Below are 12844 nucleotides of genomic sequence, written 5' to 3'. Positions count from 1 at the left end.
AGCCTCCGGCTAGCGCACGGCTATACCATCTCAGCTGCTGTTTGACCTGCCTTGGCATGGTGCTGAGTACCACCACAGAGCCAGCGTTTGCAGGGGAGAGGACTGCTACACTCAGCATACGTCTACACTGCAATCGGAAGTGCAAACTGCAGCTCTTACAGACGTACCTGCACTAACTTTGACCTAGCCAGCATGGCTAAAAATGGCAGTGAAAACACAGCCGCACGGACCCCAGTATGGGCTACCAAAGCAAGTACGTACCCAGGCTTGTACAATCCATAGGGAAACCTTCACTGCTGCATCTTTACTGCTATAATTAAGGCAGGCTAGCTAGAGCGGGTGCCTACCTGGAGCTGCGGTCATACCTCTGATTTTAGGATCACTTCTTCCTGCCCCACTCTGACAGCCCCAGTATTACCAACCCCAACATTCAACTACTTTGAGTCAGGACCCCCCAAAAAGTCAGGAGATTGGCTTAAAAATCACGAGACTTACCAAAATAATTGTACATTTGGGGTCTTTTGTTTGGACTTCGGGTTTCCAAACCTCTCGGGTGCACTTGGCCGCACGTTCAGGCCTCTCTCTGCAACCAGGAGAATTCAATACTTTTTTTTTAAATGAAAGCTGAGATTCTAACACAGTCACTTGATTCCAGCAGCTGGAGCTTTAAAGAGAACATTACTTGGCATGAGATCTGCAATAAAGCCCAAGCCTAGCCCTATTTTATGCAATTCAACTAGTTTTGGCTGGTGCTGCTTGACCTTATTTAGCACCTAATATGTCACTAGGATGAAATTAAGAAGGGGGAATAAAGAATGAATATATGGGAAAGTATTCACCCTAATAATGAGTGTGAGGAGGGTGCGGAACCGTCTCCTAAGGGAAGTGGTAGAAGCTCAGCATGCGAGAGACATAAAACCACACCAGATTACTGACTTGAAAAAAAAAAAACGTACCAGAGGGAACAATCCTGCACTGGCCCTCTGGGAACTGGGCTGAATGGAATTTTATTGGTCTTCTCCATCTCTAGCTACTAAGATTCTGCAATTCCAGTACAATGAAAGACAGACAGATACATGAGCTGGTTGCATCAGAGAAATCGTATTGGACCTTTACTCCCCACACTAGAACTGGTTTGATGTTCAGGTTCAGAAGCGTTTGGTGAGCTTGCTCACACGCCTACTTACATTTCAAGATGCCCTGAGAAAGGTCGTCCTCCTGAAGCCTCCATCCTGATGCCGCAGTATGCAGAGATTCATCCAAACTTCTGGGGCCCAAAGCAGCCTTCAACTCTTTGAGGTTCACTGCTAGGCGTTTTTCCATTCATAAGAACATAGGACTGGCAAGGACCTTCTGAGTCATAAAGTCCATTCCCCTGCTATTGAAAGCATCCACATTCATATAAACCCATTCATAAATTTAGCCAGCTCCATCTTAAAACCAGGTAGGTTTCTTGCCCCTTCTATTCCTGTTGGGAGGCTGTTCCAAAACCTCCCTTCTCTCATGGTTAGAGATCTTCTTATTTCCAGCCTTTCACTCCAGATCAAATTTCCAAGCTGCTAACTGTAAAGATTTCAGCCTCTTACCCTTCCAGACCAAACTGGCACTGATCACTCTTTGCCCTCCAAGAAACTGACCTTTCTTGTCCAGCTCCAGGAGAACGCAGTCAACCCTTTAACCCTCCCCAACAAAAGTGTCATCCTGTTTGACTGGCAAAGTCCAATTTAATTTTTTGCATTAACATCGTTATCACCACAGGAGGTGTATAAGAAATGCTGATATCTGCAAACTTTGTGTCTTGGGGCCATTAGATTGCATCAGTGCATGCTTACCTGGCATCTTTATTAGAGCTGGCTGAAATGTGGGATTTCCGGTTCACAGGAAATGTTGTTATTTCAAAATGTGGTTTTGTTCTGAATTAGCAGTAATGAAAGCTTGTCTCTCTCACCATCAGAAGTTGGTCCAGCAAAAGATATTACTTCATCCACCTTGTCTCAGTAATAAACGTCAATTTCACTCAGCAGCTGCTGGGCTCCTCGCTGGCTCCCGAGTCCCACACCCATGGACTGTGGGAGCTCATGCCAGGACTTCCACACTTCCTACTCCATGGCAGAGAACCTGGAAACTGGAAGAGGAAGTTCCCCGGCAGCCCACCCGGTGAGTTGGCAGGAAACCAAGCAAATTTCCCATGGAACCCAGCCTTTGATTTGCTGAAAGTCCATTGAATCCAAGATGGTTCCAAGAAATAGTGTGGGTTCTACGAATTGGCATTTTCAAACTAAACTGTTTCATCCGAAAATTTCTGATCAGCGCTAATCGTTACGGAGGCGCGGCAGTGCTGACTTGGTAGATGGCTCATAAAATGTGAACCCTTTCCTCTCTAGTTTGTTGGTTCAAATCTGGCCTCGTAACCAAAAGTTATTACCCTTCATTTGTTGACTCTGGCATGAAGTCAGCTGGTGAGTCGCTGTCCAATTCCTAATGAATGCACATCCACATCACATGAACTCCCATCCCGAATGGCACTATCCCCACAGAGAGACCAAGGATTGACCCATCAAGGAGATCAAAGTTCCCTCTCCTATAGGTTTATTGTTAGCGCCATCAGTGTACACACGCTGCTTTACAAGAGAGACAGACAGACATGAGGCCCTGCACGGAGGAATTAACAAATAAATGATCAAACAAACCTGCCCTGCAAATTCTGCAGTCTACAGATGAAATTAAGAGTGGGATAAAGAGGCTAGCAGAGGCAGATGGCTCAAGTGATGAAGTTTGGGAGCACATTAAAAAAAAAACAGGGCTGAGAGAGAAAACCCTTGAGAAAATAAAGCACAATAATGTGTGTCCCCCCCCCCACTGAACACAAAGAGGGAAAAGAAACCCATAGCATTTCCATGGGAAGCCAGAGGTTTGAAAGGAAATTAACGTGCTGGAGAGATTGTACTGCAGCCCTAGCCTGCTCAGCAAACAGGCAGAAGGGCGCAGGTCCCAAACTCAGCAGCCTTCTCTCCAAACCTGATATTTTCACGAAAGCCCCTTTGGCACTGATTTGTTTTTCCCATAATTATTTTTTCCCAGAGTGTAGTTGCTTTCTGTGTTATTTTTATGAAATGATACTCAGCCTCGGCGGAGGAAGGGAGGTGAAATTAGAGACATCATTCCCTCAGTATGGGGGGGTGGTGAAATGTAAGTCCCTTCATATCAGGGCTGGGAAGCCGCCAGGCATGGAGATGGGGGGGGGGGGAAGGGGATTTTCCTAGAGTCCTTGCTCCTGATGAAAGAGAAGTCAGATCCACAACCACCTTGGAGCAGAAGCAAGAAGTCTCTTCTCTCTACAGTTTTCTTGGACCAAGATTATCAAATGAGTCAATTTGTGGAGGAACCCACAGGGAGAAATAATTGAAACATTCTCCAGCATAGTAAATCATTCTCTTTACTACATTAATACCTTAAATTTACCTCCATTCCAAAGCACTTTGTCAACTACGTATCTACCAGAACAAACAATGCAGCTGTCTCTGGAGTGGAACATGGGAACTGTTATAACAGTGCATAACCACTCTACACAACAAATCAGTCCTACATGCAGCTGACGCTGCATGGGGAATTTTGGGGTAGATAGAATGTAGCTACCCATATGGGAATTCGGCCAGGATACCAACATAAACATTCCTTTCCTATTTAAAAAAAAAATGCTATGGGACCTTTAAGTTGCTACAGGCTATATATAATACCATGCTTCTGAAATAGTTTTTGGCCACCAAACCAAAATCCACCCCCACCCCCAAAAGGGGGGGGCATCCCTGGTGGCATAGCACATTTTCAGTAATTCACCATGAAGAAATCCGGCTACAGTTCACTGATCTTCATCTCCACCAGCAGCTAGGTCCGTTGAGGAAGCAGACAGTCCTCCCAGATGTAGCCATACAGCAGCTCCCTGCTGCCCTCTAGAGTCACAAGTCGGGAAGGCCCATCGCTGGCTGAAATCCACAGGCTTGATTCTGATGTCACTGGACCTCTGTAAGCCAGGAGTTACTCCACTGAAGTCCATGGAGAGTCACACTAGCGTTAAGACAGCACTGGCACCAACGAGAGTAACACTGAGTTTACAGGTGGCAAATGGGGCAGTGCCCCATCTTGTCGCATGGTATGGGGGGCAGCATCTGTGGCACGTGACATTTTGCCTCCAGAATTACAAGAAGCCCTTGTGACAGGTCACCTGTATTTTAACAAGGCACTCCCCAGCTGTGTCTCCCCTCCTCTCCCTTTACCTTTATGATAACCCCTGGGGTCTGTGTGTGCGCGCCCTGCAAAGACGAGGGAGGATGCAGGAAGGAATCTATTAACTGGTTTTGCCACTTAAAATCCAAACACGCTCTCTTAACCTTAGCAAGAAGGGAGGCCTAACCACTTGGCAAAGACATTTCATTTAAGTGCCATGTGCGGGAAATGCTTAAACTTCATTCACACATGTTACACACCCACATATACACCCACAATGTATATCGAGGGCAGAGCAGCCCGCTGAAGCTGTGCAATATGAAACAGAGGGTAAAGACCTTGCAGAGGAATCCTGGGATAACCTTCCCAAGGGCATTGTTTTTTCGAAAATCCCTGACACCTGTGCAGGCCAAAGGCAACAAAATTGCTTTTCAGAGATTATTTTTTTAATGAGCCCTGTGGATACAAATCTCACCTAGCTGGGATGATTTAGCTGTACCCAGAGAAGGGCTGAATGCTGTCAGAGACAGGGTAATCAGCCCCAAACCTCCCTTTAATCTGGTGGTGGAATTTAGACAAGGGATTTATGATAACTCCCTCTATTACATCACTGGAACCTCTGGTTAGAATGGGAAATCCACGGCCCACTGCCAGCTGCAAACCACGAACTTGATTCTGACCCCATTTAGGAAATCCTCAATGGTGTGTAAGAGACAGATTATACGTGTAAATCAATTTGGGGAATAAAGAATGTCGGCCATACTTACAGGACGGAGGACTCTATCCTGGGAAGCAGCGACTCTGAAAAAGATTTGGGAGGAACATGAGCTCCCAGTGCAACACTGTAGCCAAAAGCAATCCTTGGATGCATAAACAGGGGAATCTCAAGGAGGGGTAATTTGACTTCTGTATTTGGCACTGGTGCGACCGCTGATGGAATCCTGTGTCCAGTTCTGGTACCCTCAATTCAGAAAGGATGTTGGCAAATTGGAGAGGGTTCAGAGAAGAGCCATGAGAAGGATTAAAGAATTAGAAAACCTGCCTTATAGTGACAGCCTCAAGGAACTCAATCTATTTAGCTTAACAAACAGGAAGTTCGTGGGGTGACTTGATTACAATCAATAAGTACCTACATGAGGAACACATATTTGAAAATGCGTTCTTCAGTCTAGCAGAGAAAAGTGTAACATGAACCAGTGGCTGAAAGCTGAAGCTAGATAAAAACAGATTGGAAATAAGGGGTAATTTTGTCCACCGTGAGAGTAATTAACCATAGGAACAATTTATCAAAGGTCCTGGTGGATTCTCTATCACTGGAAATTTTTTTATTGAGATTGGATGTTTTTTCTAAAGGATCTGCTCTAGGAATGATTTTGGGGCAGTTCTGTGGCCTGTGTTATACAGGAGGTCAGACTAGATGATCACAATGGTCCCTTCTGGCCTTGGAATGTACAAACCTATATATACATACATGCATACATACATGTGCACACGGTAGACAATGCAGCTAAGGAACACACTCAGGTTTTATATCCAATATAGTGTGGTGAGTGGACTGGGTCTCTGAAACCCTTTTATTCCTGATTTTGCCAGTGACCTGCTGGATAACCTGGAGCAGGTCAGCTCACCTCTGTGTCCCTGTTGCTGGGGATAATGATGCTTACCTGCTTTGTAAAGAGCTTTGATCTTTACTGATGGAAAGCACAAAAAGAGCTAGGTGTTATTAACCAGGCTGCATTCCATCAGCCTTCATGTATTTCTTATACTGACTGTTTTTATCTTAATCATGCATTAATTATTCCATCCATCACCTTTAGAAGAGTGGTAATAATTATCCCCATTGTACTCAGGCTAGGGCTGGCTCCAGGTTTTTTGCCACCCCAAGCAGCAAAGAGAATAAATAAATAAATAAATAAAAGCCACGATCGGCCGCACTTCAGCGGCTGCTTTACCGTGCCGCTTCATTTTTCAGCGGCTGGTCTTTCCCTCCGAGAGGGATGCTGAATAGCCGCCGAAGACCCGGATGTGCCGCCTCCTTTCATGGGCCACCCCAAGCACCAGCTTGCTGTGCTGGTGCCTGGAGCCGGCCCTGGTTAAGTGACTTGCCCAAGGCCAAACAGGAGGCTGGTGTTACTTCTGGGAAGTTCTAGCTCTCAACCCTCTGTTGTGATAGACTGGGCTTCCTGCTCTGAGGAGGATTACAAAGCACATTCACAAAGTCATAGAAATGAGAGATGGAGAAATCAGTCAGCCCATCTCCCCCACCCCAACAGCTAGTGCAGGATTCTTCTCTACAATATGTAGTGCATAGTCTTGTTTAGTCTTAAATTTTCAAAACCTTCGGGCTGCCACGACTGGCCGGGTGACTAGTCTAAAGTCTAAGAGCTCTCGCTGGCAGGAATTTCTTCCCTCCCTACAACATTCAGCACAATATTCTCCTCTTTTCATTCCAATAGGCATTATGCCGCATTAGCCTCATTCAGGGGCAGTGCGGCACAGTGAGCAGAGCACAGGACCAGCACTCAGGAGAACCGGGTTCTAGTCTCATCTCTGTTACTGGCCTGCTGGACGACCTTGGGCAATTCTTCTCGCCCTCATGCCTTGGCTTCCCCATGTGTAAAATGGGAACAACCACACTGACCTGCTCGGGAAAGCAATTTGAAATCAACGGAGGGAAAAAGTGCTATGTAGGAGCTAGGTGATGTTACTGTACCCCTTTGAACCACCCCCTCAATAATTCCTCGCCCTCCTCGGCATGTAGATGCTCAGATGTTTGAAGTTTAGATTCCCACCCCAGGAATCCCTTGGCCAAGCTAGACATATTTCACTCTTTTAACCTTCGCATAAAGGAGCCCTCCCAACCTCATGACTATTCTGTTGCCTCTCGCTGAACTCCCTCGATCTTATCTTTATGCCTCTGGTAGTGAGGTTCCCTGGACTGAAGACAATACTTCAGATGGAGTTGCACTAGCAGTGCATATGTAGAAGGGGACTACTTGTAATGACACGCCTCTGCATCAGCAGCCCAAAGCCACATGGGTCTTTTCCACTGCACACTGTATAGGAATTGGGCAGTTTACCTTTAAATGTCCCTCTACTTGGCCTCCCTGACTTCTGCTGCAGAAGCCACCAGAACCTAGCAGAGCAGTAGTGTGTATACGTAGGTAGGTCTTGCATGTTTGGATATAGTTAATAAACAGTTATTTGGATCCCAACTGTGTCCACATGGTTTCCTCATATTAATGTTGTGCCGAGAGAAAAGACAATACACTACCCCGGTTGATTGCTAAGTCACGTCTAATTTGCCCTCCGCTATTTCCCCAAGGTCATTTTCAGCATCACAGCTTTCCAAGGTCCTTCCACCCATTGCAAGCCCCCACTCCAGTTGCCCATAGCGCTTACATACACTTTGGTTTGGTTAAGTTTTTCCCAAGTAAAAGAGATCCACTAGAGGGCAGCATAAACCCAGAAAGGGAACCCATAGCTGGACAATTCTGCAATGATTAATGCGTTAAAAAATAATCCATTGCAACTGACATCCCTCCGTCATCCAGCTACCACTGTTACCTTTGTCAAACACTTCATTAGCCATTATCTCTTCGTTACCCAGAACTTGCACTGTTGCCCTCATCCCTCGCCCAAGACCCATTCTTATTACACCCCACAGGAAAGGACCTCCAACCACAAGCCAGGCTTTGCAAGAGCAGAGACATTATTTCGAGCAGAGAATAGGAATCATTGGAGTTTTTCAACAAGCCAACCACTTTCCTATGGGCCAGGCTTCAGCGAATGCTGGCCTAAACAACAACATCAGAATGTCCCCTAGAAAGATCCAATCACTTGGTAAAACCAGACTGCACAAAATGCTAGAAACACGGCATGGGGAGCAATCCTGCACTGGCCCCAGCGACATGGACTGGATGATTACGATTTGCATGACAGTAGCACCTACAGTCCCTTTGTGCTAGGGGCTGTACAAACACCTAGTAAGAGATGGTCCCTGCCCCACAATGCTGACTGTTGAAATAGACAAGACAGAGAGGGGAAAACAGAAGCACAGAGTGGGGAAGTGACTTCCCCACAGTCACACAGGTCACTGGTAAAGCTGAGAATGAAACCTAAGTCTCAAAAATCCCAGGCCAGCACCCCGCCCACTGGCCAGGCTACCTCTCCTAAGAGTGCTTTTCCATCTCCAACTTCTACATGTCTGTCCATTTTTAAAATGTCCCCTGTGAGGAGGGTCAAGGCCCCATGGTGTTAAATGGATTCAGCAGGAAAAAGGAAGGAGTATCTTTTTCTAGACAAGGAAGGAGTGTTTGCCATCAGAGCTGTCCATGTTACAGGAATCCAGCAGGACTCATTCCAGAAAGCCTCTGGGCCACCCACCAGGTGGCTCTGCAGATCTGGATTAGACAAACTGGTCCTGAGCCTTGCTCAACCAGCGCTTTCTGAAAAACTAAAGGCCTCCATGCTGCAACTCTGCAAACAACAGGTGAAATGATTCGTGATGTAACATTGCACCAGCTCTTCCTGCTTACCAGAGGACACACTCAAAGTCCTCCACCTCCCCTCTCCACGGAACCCCACCAAGGAAAGAGCAGCAATTCGCCATGTAAATGGTAGTGGTTAGAAGTATCAGGAGGGGTAACTGTGTTAGTCTGGAGCCATAAAAAGCAACAAAGAGTCCTGTGGCACCTTATAGACCAGGGGTGGGCAACCTTTCAGACGTGGTGTGCCGAGTCTTCATTTATTCACTCTGATTTAAGGTTTCGTGTGCCAGTAATTCATGTTAATGTTTTTAGAACGTCTCTTTCTATAAGTCTATAATATATAACTAAACTATTGTTGTATATAAAGCAAATAAGGTTTTTAAAATGTTTAACAAGCTTCATTTAAAATTAAATTAAAATGCAGAGCCCCCCCCAGCCTGGTGGCCAGAACCCTGGCAGTGTGAGTGCCACTGAAAATCAGCTCGTGTGCCGCCTTCGGCGCGTGTGCCATAGGTTGCCTACCCCTGTTATAGACTAACAGAAGTGGTTAGAGACATGCAAGCCATGAGGACAGGGACGAGGACAGGATCATTCACCAATGCTCTGTCCGATTAAGTTTTAAATGTCACACTTCCACCATTTCTCTTGGAGAAGTATTCAGCAGTTTAATTTTTGCCAGGAAGTTTTCCCCCAGGATTCATTCTTGGTTGGATCCCATTGCTCCTGGTTATATCTGCTGGGATCATCCAACACAGTTCCTCTCTCCCCTTTCAGTTTAGAGGGTGCTCTCGCCCATCTCCTTCCTCCAAAAGAAAATCTCCGTGCTGCCTGTAAACTCAGCACCAAAACCATAACCCGGGGTATTAAGCTTCCATGACAAATTGTCACCCTATCTAAACATTGACGACAGGATGACTCAATCCCCAGGCATCAAGGTGAGATTTAAAATATCCCTTATTTATTCACCTTCATTGAAGGTTTAAAAAGCCACAAGGTTATATACCCTCACATAAGCAGCAGAAAGAGCACCCTGAATGCATGACTAACTTCGCATCTGCTAAAAATTATGCCAGGTCTTTGTCCTTTTTGAGCTCCCTTCAGGATGTGCTGCAAGGCTCATCTTTTCTACCTGATTCATGAGGAGGAGAGAGATTAGTGAGGATGCGAAGGGAGAGAGAGAGGCAACTCTGGTGGGATTTTTGTGGGAGACACTGTGGCTTAGTAGCTAGAGCACTAGACTGGGACTCAGGAGATCTGAGTTTTATTCTTGGCTCTGCCACTGCTCTGCTGCAGTAACCTTGGGCAAGTCATTTCCCCCCTCTCTGTGCCTCAGTTTCCTCATCTGAAATAAGCATAATGATGCCACCTAGATCAACTGATTTAAACCACTGTTCCTTTTTCTCTCCTAGTTGTGGTTGGAAGCAACAGGTGGGGGCTGTTTATTTTACTGGGGAAGTTCTATATTTTTTAAGCGTGTCAGAGCCTGGGATGGCTGCTTTAATTTTGGGATAATATAAATACAAATAAGGTGGCTTGGGGGGAATTAAGTTACGTTTCTTCAGTTCCTTGCCTCTTGTGAATTTCAGACACAGGAGGGAGAGGCGATCAGGCCAGAGCTAAAATTATCAAGCAATGGCCATTTAAATGTTCTAGAGAAGGGGGTAGAGAAAATTACTACAAAAATGGGAAGAGGAGGGGGTCAAAGTTATGACTGTGCATTGGGGTAGGTTATTCCCTACGCTGATTTCATGTGGTGTTTTCCAAGCCAGTCAGTGATCAGCAGGGCTTACAGCTGAAATCCAAAAGAAATAAAGTCTTGTGAACGTCAAAGGTTTCTCCGGTGCCCAGGTCAACTAAACAAAAACACCACAAAGTTAACTACTGTTCTTTCAAGGTCTCTGGACATTGTAAGATATGATAAACTAAGGTCTGCTAGCTAGATCTTATAGCTCTATATATTTTATGAACAACCGACAAACTAAATGCCGAGCTGAACTGATGCCTACTTTGGACTTGAACCTATGCACATTGAAGACAATGGCAAAGCTCTCATTGTTTTCAGTAGTACAGGACCAGGGCTTTCATAGGCAATATATTCACTAGTGGTAGTATTAGGGTAGTGCCTGAAATCAAGGCCTCATTGCACTAGGGGTGCTGCACACACACATAAAAGAGAGACACCCCACCCTGAGGAGTTTATAAATAGACAAGACACGCAAAGGGTGGCAGGGAAAACAGAGGGGGAAGTGACTCCCTCAAGGTCACACAATAAGTCAGACACACAGCTGGGAACAGATCTCCAGACTCCCAGCCCAATGGCCAAGGCACTGGACCGCACTGCTTCTCAAGTCTCTTAGAAGTATAGAGGTTCCATTCCTGGACTATTCACCAGGAGATCATCTCTCTGAATTTACTCCATGCTTATTTTTTCAAATCTCTTCTCTCCCCAGGGCTGCCCCGGGGGGGGGGCAAGTGGGGCAATTTGTTCACTCACTCCGGGGGCCCCGGAAAACTCTCGCGGGGCCCGGGCCCCCAGAGCTGCTTCTGCTCCGGAAATTCGGCAGCAGGGGGTCCTTCTGCTCCAGGACCTGCTTCCGAAGTGCCCCGAAGATCCGCAGTGGGGGGTCCTTCCGGCCCGGGACCTGCCGCCGAAGTGCAGGCCCACCCCAGGCCCCCTGAATCCTCTGGGCGGCCCTGCCTCTCCCCCCACACACACACTTTATCCACTCTTGTGCAAGAAATAGTTAGTGACAAGGAACAATTCTATTGGGCCCAGTTCTGCATTTCCACACACCTAAGTCACTTACACTCGTATGCAAGGGGAGTGTAAAACACCTCAGAAATCAGAATGACAGTGTTTTAGATCCACAACAACGAGTCGTCCGGTGGCACCTTAAAGACTAACAGATTTATTTGGGCATAAGCTTTCATGGGTAAAAAACCTCACTTCTTCAGATGCAGAAGTAGTGAGGTTTTTTTTACCCACAAAAGCTTATGCCCAAATAAATCTGTTAGTCTTTAAGGTGCCACCGGACTCCTTGTTGTTTTTGTGGATACAGACTAACACGGCTACCCACTGATACATATCCACAGTGTGAGTGACTGCACAAAGCAGTCACAATTCCAGAACCAGTGATTTTAGAGGAAGGTTGTTTTCTTATTATTTAAGCACGGTTTATATTCCCCTTCTGTCCATTCCTATAGAATCACCCCTGAATGAGCCAAATAGCTTCTAAACACCACAGCTACCCCTCCCAAAGAGAACTGTTTTCCTGTCCTGCAAAAATGTGAGATTTCAAATGTTTTTTTTCCCCCATCCTGAATGGGACAGAAAAATAGAGCTAAAAAAATTTTCATGAAGCAAAAACCTGAACAAATAACCTGCTTTTTACTGCAATTAGCTTAAACTTCTGAACAAAAAGTCATTATGAAAATGTCAAAACATCTGGACAACTCTGAGACTTTTTTCCAAGCCTAACAGTGTCAATTTCTGTGAATTTGCAGATGAAACACATTTGGGTTGAAAAATTCCCAGCCAGTTCTAACGGTGATCATTGAATACAGAGGTTCATGAATAGGTCCCAGCCAGGTCGTGACTACCCTTCCCTGGCCTTGACGGTTACAGGAGCGCCCCAAACTTTGTTTCCTGTTTTATGGCCCTAGGACTCAAAGATTGGAAGTCACTGCAGCAGGGCAATGGGAAACCTCCAGGTACTGAGTAAAGATATAATCCTGGCTGTTGGTATTATCCTGGCTTGGAGGATAATCCGTTATCCTGGCTTTGCTTTCCCCAAACTTCACACACTTCCTTACCTTTCATAGTTCACCCTCCTTTGTTCAGCATTTGCATGTTGATCCCCTGGTGAGCTCAGGCGGACAAAGCCTTTTGCAGCTCACGATTCTCGGGTCCCCCAGAAGTTTCAGGCACTGATGGGGATGCTGGTCTCAAGTCATATTTGGGAGCATCCACACTGAGTGCCCGAAGCCTGCCCGGAATCCTGCCCTCTGGAGGGTCCTGCTGCGGTGCAGGCAGGGAAGGGTTAAGCCTGGAGCTGCTGCAGGTACCTGCCGGTGGGAGGGTGCGAACAGTGCCCGTGTGTGTGTGTGTGGGGGGGGGGGGGGGGGGTTGG

At 46.3% G+C, this 12844-nt stretch overlaps 1 long non-coding RNA gene across 1 annotated transcript; it reads right to left on the bottom strand.

Annotated features, from left to right (window-relative positions):
* Positions 1–3708: 3708 nt before the first annotated feature.
* Positions 3709–12815, bottom strand: LOC120392037. The gene is made up of 3 exons (XR_005591570.1): positions 12528–12815; positions 4992–5025; positions 3709–4082 (listed from the first exon to the last, which is right to left on the bottom strand). It is a non-coding gene; the product is annotated as an uncharacterized LOC120392037 (long non-coding RNA).
* Between the last annotated feature and the right edge of the window lie 29 nt (positions 12816–12844).

Source organism: Mauremys reevesii, linkage group 27, assembly GCF_016161935.1.
Source record: "Mauremys reevesii isolate NIE-2019 linkage group 27, ASM1616193v1, whole genome shotgun sequence".
Taxonomy (NCBI): Eukaryota; Metazoa; Chordata; order Testudines; family Geoemydidae; genus Mauremys; species Mauremys reevesii.
This window is presented reverse-complemented; position numbering and strand designations above follow the sequence as displayed.